Consider the following 12,732-nt stretch of genomic DNA (forward strand, 5'->3'; position numbering starts at 1 on the left):
ATTTTGAGACCCTGACCCATGGCTCTAGAGAATCAAACCAGGGGAAATATTATCCTTGTATCCACCCTGTCCAACCTAACAAAAATTTGTATGTTAATTTAAAAGTCACCTCTCTTCTTACTAAACTCGTGAGAACATAGGTCTTGTCTGTTAACCCCCCCTCAAAGGTTAACACCCATCCCAGGAATCAATCTGGCAAACCTTCAGTGCATTTCAAGTATATCGTTTCTTAGGGAGACCAGACCTCAAATTCTCTTGCAGTAAAAGTCAGCATACTATTTGCCTTCCTAATGGTTTTCTGCAGCTGCTTGTTCTTTCACTGACTCCTGTGCAAAGACACTCACAACCCAGTGAACACCCACACCTTTCAATCTTGTCCATTTATAAAATACTATGTTCTTCTATTTTTCCTATCAATGTGTAATGACATCCACGTCCTATTCCATAGACCATTTCTTCAGCCATTCTATATCCACCTGAAGTTTCCCTGCATTCCCTCACAACTCCAACTGCGGTCCAAATTCTAACATGCTTGTGGAATGGCCTTACTGGATTTTACAAGTTTAAATGTGAAAATGTCCCTCATGCATCAGAATTAAACCATAATTCAGTCTTGAAAATCTGACATTCCTGAGGTCCCATTTAGAGCTATTTTTAAAAATGCTTATAATAGTTGAGGCAAAAGTTCCACTTCAAAAACAAAGCCTGCTTTATATATATATATTTTTTTTACTAGTTATTTTATTCCAACCCAGGGTTTATTGCTAATTCAGTCAATCTGGCTGCCAAACCAAGTACTTCAAGGGAAATGATGGTGGCTTTTAGCCCATAGGAAGTTGTACAGACTGACTTGAGTCAAGACAAAAATAAAGTTTTGTCAAGCATTTCATAAAACTCCTGTGCAAATCAAGTTGTTTTTAATTTTAACTGTGAAAGAGAATAATTATGAAGGAAAGGAGGTAAAACCCAAACTGGTCCTAAATAAACATCAAGCTTCCTTCCAGGTCTGAGCTAAGCAGAGCCCTCTGCTGGTTTTGATTTGTACACTTACCGTGATCATCACATGAACATTTTTAGACTGAAAATGTACAAAACATTTGAAAGCAGCACTTTGTTGTGACTAAAGTAGAAATCACAGGGGGATAAATTAGGCACTTAAAGGTGGAAATTAATAAGGCATTAATTTAATTTTGATAGAACTCAACACATACATCTTTTGTAAAAATATTTCTGCCAGGGAGACAGCTGACCAAGTGTACAATATTGAACATAGAACAGTACAGCACAGGAACAGGCCCTTCAGCCCACAATGTCTGTGCTGAACATGATGCCAAATTAAATTAAATCTCTTCTGCCTGCACATGATCCATATCCCTCCATTTCCTGCATATTCATGTGCCTATCTGAAAGCCTCTTAAACACCACCTTTACCCCTGGCAGCCCATTCCAGGCACCTACCACTGTGCAAAAAAAAACTTGCCCCGCACATCTCCTTTAAACTTTCCCTTTAAATGCATGTCCTCTTGTATTTGAATAGTGCCAAACAACATCTCAGAGTAATTTACTGGGAGGTGACAATCACATAAGAGAGCACCCTAAAATGGCAATCACTGGGATGGGTTTTTTAAAAAAAAGTGTTGATCAAGAAATATAGAGGAAGGAAGAGATAATTTCAGCAGGAAGGGTTGAGGCTGAAAGGCTAGACAAGGATGGTGGATCAGAGGAATGATGTGCAGAAATAGAATAGGTAACATTCTGAAAACCACAGTGAAAGTTAATGCATTGTTCTTGGTCATCTACAGTATCACCCAACACAAGTACAAGTAGAAATAGGCCATTTGACCCTTGTTCTGCCATTCAATGAAATCCAGTTTGATCATTTACCTTATCCAACGATATTTTCTTCAAGAGCTTGGGTTCAGACAACCCTGGTGCCCATCCAAAGCAGTAGGGGTTTGTGAAAAATCTCAATGTCATTTATCACATATAGGTACATATATGGAAGCAATGTTGAGTGTTGATAACTGCAAGCTAAGTAACTACAGTGCTGTTCAGTTCAGTTATTGCACAGGTGATAGCTTTAATATGTAAAAGACCAACACAGGGCAGGCACCGACTGTCATATCTGCTTCTCCTCCGTTAAACAACATTTATTGCAAACATTACATTCATAGTCAACACAAGGAGCCACATAGCAGCAGACCACAAACATTGGGGTAAATAGTGCATCTTGGTTTCTTCCTGAGGTCCTCATCGTCACAGAAGCCAGTCTGTAACCTACTCATTTTACATCACATGATATCAAAAAATGGCTGAGAGCACTGGATACAGCAGAGACCATGGGACCAAACATTTGAGTATGATGCCAAGGACTTTTTGCTCCAAAACTGGTCTCACCTTTAGCTAAATTATTCCAGATGACTTACAAGGCTGGCATTTACTGAAAACTTGGAAAATTGCCTAGGTATATCCCACTTACAAATAAGAACAAATGCAATCTGGCTAGTTACTGCCCCATCAGCATACTTTTAATGGAAGGTACCATTGACAGTTCTATCAAAACTCCCTAATGCTAAGTTTTGGTTTCACCCAGTAAGCACTGATTTTTCCACATCCTTATCCATAATCTCATTGGATTTCTGAGGAATCATGATTGCACCTGGATTAATTTCTTGTTTGTCAAATGAAAACTTGGCAAAATAACATGTACCTACTTTAACAATTTTAATATTGTGGCGACTCACCGTCTAGTCGGGCGAACCGGCTCGGCAGTCGGGTCGCGCGGCGTCGGAGCGACGAGGCCCAAGATGGCAGCGGGCCTCGTCTTTCCGAGCGACGGGGAGAACCCGCGCGCGGGAAAGTCCTGATGACGTAGGACTTACGTCATTGCCGGTTTTTTGGGCGGGAGTTTTCTCCCTTAAAGGGCCCGCACAAGGCGGGAAAATAAACCAGTTCTGTTTGGCAATCCTCAGAGTAGAGTCTTGTTTTATTCCGCGGTAGCAACCGCTACATTGGTGACCCCGACGTGATGGACCATGGCCTACCATCCTCAATCAAACGGGTTGGTGGAACGTTTTCACCGCCATCTAAAATCGGCCTTGATGGCCCGCCTGAAGGGTCCTAACTGGGTTGACGAGCTGCCTTGGGTCCTGCTCGGCATACGCACTGCCCCCAAAGACGACCTCCGCACTTCGTCAGCTGAGCTTGTATACGGGGCGCCACTAGTTGTCCCCGGGGATTTCATACCTGCCCTTCAGGACCAAGGGGAACAACCCCCAGCAGTTCTACAAAGACTGCGCGAGAAGCTCAGCGCCTTGGCCCCGATTCCCACCTCATGGCACGGTCAAGCCCCATCCTGCCAGCCCAAGGAACTACGGGACTGTAAGTTTGTTTTCGTTCGCAGGGGCACACCTCGGGCGCCATTGCAACGACCATATGAGGGACCGTTCCGAGTCATACGGAATAACGGATCCACTTTTATTTTGGACATTGGAGGCAGGGAACAGGTTTTCACGGCGGACCGCCTCAAACCGGCCCATTTGGATCTGCAACAGCCTGTCGAGGTTGCCACGCCACGACGCAGAGGCCGCCCCCCTAAGCGGCAGCTGGCACAGCCCACGGACCTTGGGGACTGTCTCGCCGGTTCTGGGGGGGGGTTGTGTGGCGACTCACCGTCTAGTCGGGCGAACCGGCTCGGCAGTCGGGTCGCGCGGCGTCGGAGCGACGAGGCCCAAGATGGCGGCGGGCCTCGTCTTTCCGAGCGACGGGGAGAACCCGCGCGCGGGAAAGTCCTGATGACGTAGGACTTACGTCATTGCCGGTTTTTTGGGCGGGAGTTTTTCTCCCTTAAAGGGCCCGCACAAGGCGGGAAAATAAACCAGTTCTGTTTGGCAATCCTCAGAGTAGAGTCTTGTTTTATTCCGCGGTAGCAACCGCTACAATATTAAAGATTAGGAATAGATAAGGAATAATAATCAGACGTAGTAATAGGAAGAGGGTGTAATTGATGGCAAATGCATGTACAGGCACCAATCCCATTACATATCATTGTTTCATAATGTTACTGATTTAGAAGATATTACTTGGGCAGCATGTTGTAAGAGGAAACCTTGCAATGCAGCCTACAATTAAAAAAAATCTGCCTGCAAGTTGCTACAGTAGTACAAAAGATCCTTTAATTTGGAATTCATCAAGCTTAACCACTTGTTGCAAATGCCAACTCAATCAAGCACAACCTGTATCAAGTTCTTACCATAACCTAACCTAAAAATGCCAGCAAATGCACCATTTTGGTGTCAGCTCAGCAATGGCTGGTACACTTCACAACTTTACAAGCTCTGTTATGTTTTCAAATTGATGTAATCACAAATTGTAAAATTCTCCAACAGAGAGCAAGTTCACTTTTAAAAAAAAAACATTCTGCTCTGCACCTGGCTTGCATACTCCCTCAAATCACAGGCTATTTAGCTCCAGTTTCTTTAAAACAAAATGTCGGTCACATTATCCACAGATCGCAAGAACAGTTTGATTCACAACTGATAGTGCTAAGGGAAAATGTAATGCATCTGCCCGCTTGCATGTGGCAAAATGGCTGCATGTTTTATACAACCACGGGTCCTTTAGAAAATGACTGACTACTCTAAATGATGCTTGGCTGGTGTCTGAATTTTGTGCTTTGGAACAACATGTTGTTTTGGGTCTCAGCATGAATGACACTACCAGCAACCACACATGCTTATCATGTTTCTAATGAAATTCTATATCCCGATTTTGGATATCATTGAGAGCCAACAGAATGCAAAAGCTCAATTGCTGCTGAATAGTTTTAGGATTTGCCCAAATGGAGTAAACTTATTTTACTATAAAATCAAAATATATTTGGAGCTTTGGAAAGTGAAAATAACAATGATTTTCAATTACAGCAGGCTTTGATTAGAATCATTATGGCACAGAAAAAGGCCACTCGGTCCATCGAGTCCATAATAGTGCCAAGAGCAATTTTATCATATTCATTCCTTTCCCATAATTCAGCAAGTTATGCATCTGTCCAACTCCTTTGAAAGTTCTAATTAATTGGTTCCATCACCCTTATAGGCAGTAGGTTCTGGATTATAATCACTTTCCCTCACAACCCCCTCTGGTTGTGGCCTAACCGGTGTTCATAGAGACTTACAATGTGGAAACAGGCCTTTCAGCCCACCAAGTTCACACTGACCATCAACCCATTTACTAATCCTACATTAATCCTAACTTTTTAAAAAAAATATTCTCCCCACATTCTCATCAACTTCCCTCAGATTCTACCACTCACCTACACAGTGGCCAATTACCCTACCAACCCGCACATTTTTGGGATGTGGATGGAAACCGGAATGCCCCGAGGAAACCCCCGCAGTCATAGGGAGAATGTGCAAGCTCCACACGCACATAGCACCCAAGGTCAGGGTTGAACACAGGTGTCTGGCACTGAGAGCCGGTGGCTCTACTACCTGCACCACTGTGTATTGTGTGCATATTCAGCATTTCCCTGCATTTGTATAATATGCCTCTACTTATGCACCTCAGAACCCAATGTGCATTACTAAGTAGTCTTTCCACATATTCTGCTGTTTGGAAAGATATGTGCATATACACTGAGGTCTGTACGTTCTAGCACACCCTTTAGAACTCAGTCATTTAGTTTATATTGTATCTCCTCATTCTTTCTGCCAAAATGTGTCAATTTCCCCAGCTCATTTCTGTTCATTTTGCCTGCCCACCTACATTATCTTGTAATTTATTGCTATTCTCTTCATTGTTTGTCACACTTTGAGTGTTGACATCATATCCTGAACTTTTACCTTATGCATGCACATCCAAGTTATTAACGTACATCAGAACAGGCAGGGTTCCAGCATAGACTCTTGGAGAACATCAAGTCTTAAAAAAAAATTTACCATGACATTCTATTTTCTAATCAGCCAACTTTTTATCTATGGTGCCATGGGCCTTAATTTTCACTAACCAGCATTTTCTGAGGGACTTTATCAAATGCCTTCTAAAAATCAACAGATGACACCCACTGCATTCTTGGCATCAACTTTTTCTGTAACCTCATACAATTTCACCAGGTTATCACAATTTGGCTTAAACAATCCATGTTACTGTTACCATGATACAAGACAGGTTCTATATACCCCAGAATGGATATTGAGGTGCTGGGGCATTATCAAGCTTGCCTCATAGCCTGTGAGAGATGACTAGGAGCATTAGCTTTTATGGGAAGATGTCTGGCTCCAACTTTGCACATGGCTTTATGGAGATCTGAGCCCACTCTCACCAAAATGGAAATGGTGGCCAATTCCACGTCAGCACGTGAATCCAACCATATAGTATCTGATTGCTGATGTTTAAGCTTCCACTGCAGCACAGACGAGAAACCACCCAAAGAATGAGTACTACAGTGGAAACATTATCTGTTGTACGAATCCTCCCGTTAGTTTCAGGATGAAGACTTGTTCTGCCATGAATGAAATTCCAGCAAGTTCTTCACTGTTGACCACCATACTGCTATCTCAGATTGCTCCTACTTGTGAAGAAACACCAACATTGAAAACTGAGGCATTTAGGTCCAGAGCCACTCACAACACCTTCAGAGCCATGTACAACCTGCTACATCACATAGAAGCTGCCATCCACTGATGTCTGTAGATGCTGAGGGAGCATTATTACTTAGAAGTAGAAGGACTGGAAGGACCATGTGGATGACAGGTCTAAGAGAACGGACAAAAATGACTTTCAACAAGTGCACAGTTTTAGTACTAATTTGGCACGCAGATTTGCTTAGTTCTAGCGTTCATTACTTGTGGTCAAGTTGACACTGATGATCAGCAACAGAGGGATGGCAACAAGAGAATAGGGACATTTAAGAGACTCTGAGATAGGCACATGGATGCAAGAAAAATGGGAGGGTTATGGACTGTGTAGAGGGAAGGGTTAGATTGATTGTGGAGTAGGGTTAAATAGATCAGTGCAACATTGTGGGCTGAAGGGCCTGTACTACCATACATTCACATGGGAACTGAGCCAGTATAATGAGATGGGTTTCTACTTATAGTGGCGGACATTGCTGGCGGGTCAACACACAATGACAATCACTAACTGCTGCCAAAGGTGGGAGAACCTGCCTTCCTGACTCACTGCAGCACTTGTGGTGAAAGAATTCTCAGGGTGATGTTATGTGGGCAGCTCCAACCTTGTGAATGAGCATGAAAATAGGAAAGAGGGCATAAGTGTCAAAAGTAGGGTGGTGCTGCCTTGGAATCAAGCTCGCAGGTTTGAGTAACCAGGCAATATTTGCTGTTGTCCTTCAAGGTGCTAGGATCAAAGCTTTTCCATTGGTTGTTACCATCCACATTGTGCATTGACAGTCACTGCATGCAGTGAGTCAATGTAGACTGCAGTGGCTGATAGATTGGCAGTGCATTTGGCAACTTTATGCTGAATGAGTCAGAGCTTGGAGCAGTACTCAAAAGATGCAAGTTGAACATTCTTCATAAGCCCCAACTGCAAGACTTTGCAAACTCAATAGATGAGACCTCCATTAAATAATACATAACTACCAATGTGCTCTTTCAGCCACAGTAATTGTACACAGTCCAATTCAATTTCTGATCAATGATAATCCCCAGAATACTGCTGATGGGAGAACAGACAATATAATAATTCAGAATGCCAAGGGAAAACATTGGACTTCATGGAGGCAGTCAGTGCTTAGCATATGGGTTTTATTTATGCATTTTATGGGATAAGGACATTACTGTCAAGGACAGCATTTATTACCCATCCCTAATTGCCCTCAAGGTAGTAGTGAGCTCTATTTGAATGTCTGCAGTTCTTCCAGTGAAGTTACTCCCTCAAAGCCACGGGCAGTGAGTTCCAGGATTTAGACCCAGCAATAATGAAGGACCATTACTTCTATGTCAGGATTAATGTTAATCTTGGAGGTGGACCTGCAGATGGTGGTGCTCCTGATCTTTTCCTTCTTGGTGGTAGAGATCACAGGTTTAGGAGTACTGTAAAAATACCCTGGAAGAATAACTGCTGTCCTCTTCACAGATGATTGATACTGTAGCCATGGTGAATGCAGTGCCAATCATGCTAAATGTTTGCCCTGGATGGTGTGAGGATTCCTGAGATAGTTGAAGTTGTCATCCAGACAAGTAGGGAGCACTCCATTCCTCTCCTGAATTGAACCTTATAGATGTTGGAAAAGTTTTGGGGTGTCATTGTTCAGGTCACCCAGCCTCCAACTTGCTCTTACCATGGAATCACACAATGGTTATAGCACAGGACATCATCCAGTCCATCATCCCTGCTCCGGCTCTCTGGATCTCAAGATGAAAATGAGATGGACCATCTGCTCAGCGTTTCAGGATGAACATCATTGTGAATGCTTCAACACAAAAGTGTTCAAAAAGGCAAGTTTGTTTCCAGCATCAGGGATGGAGATGTTCTTGAAGCCTCTTCTTTCCCCTCAGCTGTTTAATTATCCACCACCATTCAGGACTGGATACAACAGGACTACAGAGCCATAATCTGCTCCATTGCTCCTCTATCCTTTGCTTGAATCAGTGGTACAGCTTTCCCAGATTAGACACCAGTCCCAGATGTTTCCAAAAACCTTGCAAGAACAACTGGACTGAGTGACTTTGCCATGCAAGAATTCAGTGGGTTGGTTGATGCTGAGTGGTCTGTCCAGTATTACCTTTTTCCTGCTTTAACATATTTTGCCACATCGGTACATACTTAGCTAGGCCCTAATGCACAAGAGAGCAGAATGCCCCATTGTCATTCATTGGAGTGGTGTCCTCAGCTGAACCATGTGTTGATTGGGCACCCTGATAGCATATCGTCATTGCCATCTTGTTCTAGTTCCTCCTCTTCCAGCTGCTGAAGGCCAATGAGTGGGAGCTGTGCTCATGATGGGGAATATAGCAGGCAACAATAAAGCCTCTCTGGAGGCTGCACTCATCACTAAATTCTGTTTGAGGACCCCAATCTTCTTAGTAGTTCTACTGACACATTAACAATTGTACTCTCAGCACTTCCTGGAACCTGTGGATGGCCCATGATCACAAGGAGGGATGCCAAAGAGGAGACACAAGAGACTGCAGATGCTGGAAATCTGGAGTCCTGACCCAAAACATCATCTGTTTCTCTCCATAGATGCTGCCTGATCCACAGAGTTCCTCCAGTGCTTTGTGTTGCTAGGGATGCCAACATTGTATTTCAAACAGAAGAGACAGGTTGTGAGTGGGGCTTGTTGTGCTTGGTTGGAAAGAATTCTTTGCAGTTTAAGAAAACAGGTAGCAAATTCCAACATTTGGCTCCTAGTTTCCCACATAAAGATGTTCAAACAGGTAAATTTCTGTCTTCACCATCTAGACAGTTAATCTGAGCTGTGTGAATTGCCTCTTAATGGTAAGAAAATTGGATAGGTTTTACAGGTGTGATCATGCTACTGTTGGCCAGTAAAGGTGAAGATTAATCCTGTTGACTTTGTTAATAGAAATCTGTCATCCATTCACATAATTGGCACCTACAATAGTAGTTTCTTGAGGAACTGCACCTCTTTGGTAGTGTAGTAACATCTTCCTTTTCCAGTTCCTAGAATTACCTTCAAGGAAGATTGCTCTAAAGTTTTGATTAAATCCAAAGTCATATACAAGCAAACAATAGCTGCTGACTGGCAATTCCTGATAATGACAATGTTTTGACTTGTCCTAACCCTGTTGCTTCACAGCAACTTAATATTTTGCAAGTGACTGCTAACTTGCAGAAATAGCTCATTAAAGTATGGCACTGAACAAAGTAAATCTTTTGTCCAGATGTCACTGCCAGTCATGCATGCTCTTGATGAATTTTAGCCTGAGTACAAAGGACACAGCACAACCGGTAAATGGTGACATAGCTTTTCAAGTGGTTTGCAGCTCCAAAATAGAAATCCTTTGCAATTCAAGAAAACAGGAGGCAAAATCCAACATTTGGCTTTAAGGCTTTTCACACAAAGGTGTTCAAGTAGGTAAGTTTTGTCTTCACCATCTGGACAGTTAACATGGGCTGAGTGATTTTGAAAGTTTAATAGGTTTAAAATGTGATTCATGCCAGTGCTGGTCAGTAAAGATGAAAATTCTGTTGACTTTGTTAGCAGAAATCTGTGTCATTCCATTCACTTCACAGTAGTTTCTTGTGGGACTGCACTTCTGATAAACTTGCAACATGGCATTTTCCTTTGTAGCATGCCAAAAAGCATTGTAACACAAATAAAGGTTTGATAAGAGATAATTAAATCCTGTTCTATTAATAGCCTTGGCTCAAGTGGAGTAAAGAATTGTGCATGGTATGGGTCACATGCAGTAAAAGCAGGTGGTTTTTAAGGATGGCAATTAACAGTCATAACAGAAAGGTGCTGAATGATGATAATTTTACCAGTGTTATGCAAAAGAAAGTCAGGAAGAGCCTGTCAACATCTTAGATAATGGGCAGCACAGTAGAACTGGTGCCTCACAGCCCCAGTGACCCAGATACAATCCTGTCTACATGGAGTTTGTATATTCTGTGACTGCATAGGTTTCCTCTGGGTATCTGGTTTCCTCCCACATCCCACAGACATGCAGATTGATAGGTTAATTAGCCACTGTAAACATGACCAATGTCAACAATTTAGATAGCAGCAGCATAGTGATGTAGCTCAGAGCCACTGCTTTTCAAGCTATTGTTGAGATCCATGTGACAGAGGCTGGAAGATGGAGAGATATCCTGCACCCTTAGGGGGCTAGGGTAGACATGATTCAACAATGGGTGGAGATTGCCTGGGAGGTCAATATCTGGAATGATGTTAATTGAACCTGACCCCACAGCTGCAAGCAGCTTATGATTCACAAGTGGTCAAGGTCAGTGAACAAATCTCATCTATTAAGTGCAGAATGACACTCCCACTCTGCTTCATGTATCACACTTAACATCCAGAAATCACCAATAATACCTAGCATTCATGTCTTACCACACAATCATACATTTCTCCTAAACTCACAGTTTACCCACATCTTTAGCTATTCAATCGTGACAGGCAAATCACACACCAATAGTCATCCCAGAGCAGTGAGCAGCTCCATACAAGCAAAGACTAGTTGAAGGCCCTACCTTTTACAGGGACTTGAGTCATTGTGTAGTTCTGGTAACCATGCAATAGCTGTCAGACAACATGATCAGTTGTGGGGCAGGGATTGTGGAAGATGATACCTGTAGTTGTTATTTGGGCAGCTCCATTGTGTGAGCAAGGATCATGGAACAACAGCAAAGTCTTTTCAGATCTAGCTGGTGTGCGATGTGGATGCCAACTTACAGATCCAATGGTACCTGGGCAATAACTGATCTTGTACTTCCAGGCAGCAGAAAGACTTATCCATGTGCTGTTAAGGAAACTGAGTTACTGACATCCATTTGTTAAATGGTATACATTAGAGCCAGTGGGTTGATAGAGAACAGCAATGAATGCTGATAGCAAGATATGGGGGGGGGGGGGTGGTTAGCATTTCAAGGTTGCTGATTTATTATGAATTTCAATAACCAATGACCTTGGAGAGCCTTCTTTGATGCTTTTCAAATGTCACTCAATGAGGAAAGTAGAGGACTTCCATACCTTCACTTGTCTTTAAAGAATATTAAGACTTGAGAGATTAGGTGGCGACTTCTTTTCAAGTGGTTTGCAGCTCTTTTAAAAAAAATTCTTCACAGTTCAAGGAAGCAGGTGGCAAAATCCAATATCTGACTCCAAGGCTTTTACACAAAGATGTAAAAACAAGTAAATTTTTGTTTTCATCCAGATGGTCAATTTGAGCTGAGAGGATTCTCTTAATACAGGCAGTCCCCAGGTTACAACAGGGTTCAATTCCTGAGAACTGTTCCTAACCTGAACTGTTCATAAGTCAGAAGTGAACAGATACAGTTTGATCACAGAAACAGTTGTGACAGGAGAGCAAGCAGGCACAGGAAGAGCAGCCACTAACCAGCCTCACTGACTCAGTGCATAAGCAAGTGAGTCAGCTCAGTGTTTCCAGCTCTGCTCAACCCAGCAGAAAGAGAGAAGACATGTGGAAATGCCCCATTCCCACCCAGCAGCTGTCTGCAGCCAGCAAATCCATCCCCATTCATCCCCCCCACCAGTCTCCCAAATGCTTGTTTGTATATAGAGGGTGTACACAAATCAGGTGTTTGTAACCTGGGTAGGATCTGTAGCATGAAAATGGGATAGGTTCAACAATGTGAGCCATACCATTGAACTCTTTCCAGCATTTATTTTTATCTACTTCTTGATGTAGTATACTCAATGTCTATATACAGTTACTCTGATGTCTCCTTCAAGCTGGGAAGACCAAACAAATTGGGTGATGCTTCGCAGAACACCTCTGTCCCACTCCTACACTGACCTCTTATGTCCTCAGCCTCCTATTGTTCCAATGAACTCAATACAAGACCAAGTTATAACACTTCACCTTTCAACTAGGTACATTACAAATTTTATGTTGAGGTCAATAGTTTCAGACAATCAGCATTTCATTTCAGATTTCAGCATTCACTTCATCTTCCTCTTGAGGCATGATTATGCTCAATATACATTTCTCTAGAGGATTTCTACCCCCCCTCCACCCCACCATCTCTATCTTTTTCTTGCAAGATCACCCTTTATCC

This window comes from Pristis pectinata, chromosome 5 (genome assembly GCF_009764475.1).
Source record: "Pristis pectinata isolate sPriPec2 chromosome 5, sPriPec2.1.pri, whole genome shotgun sequence".
Taxonomy (NCBI): domain Eukaryota; kingdom Metazoa; phylum Chordata; class Chondrichthyes; order Rhinopristiformes; family Pristidae; genus Pristis; species Pristis pectinata.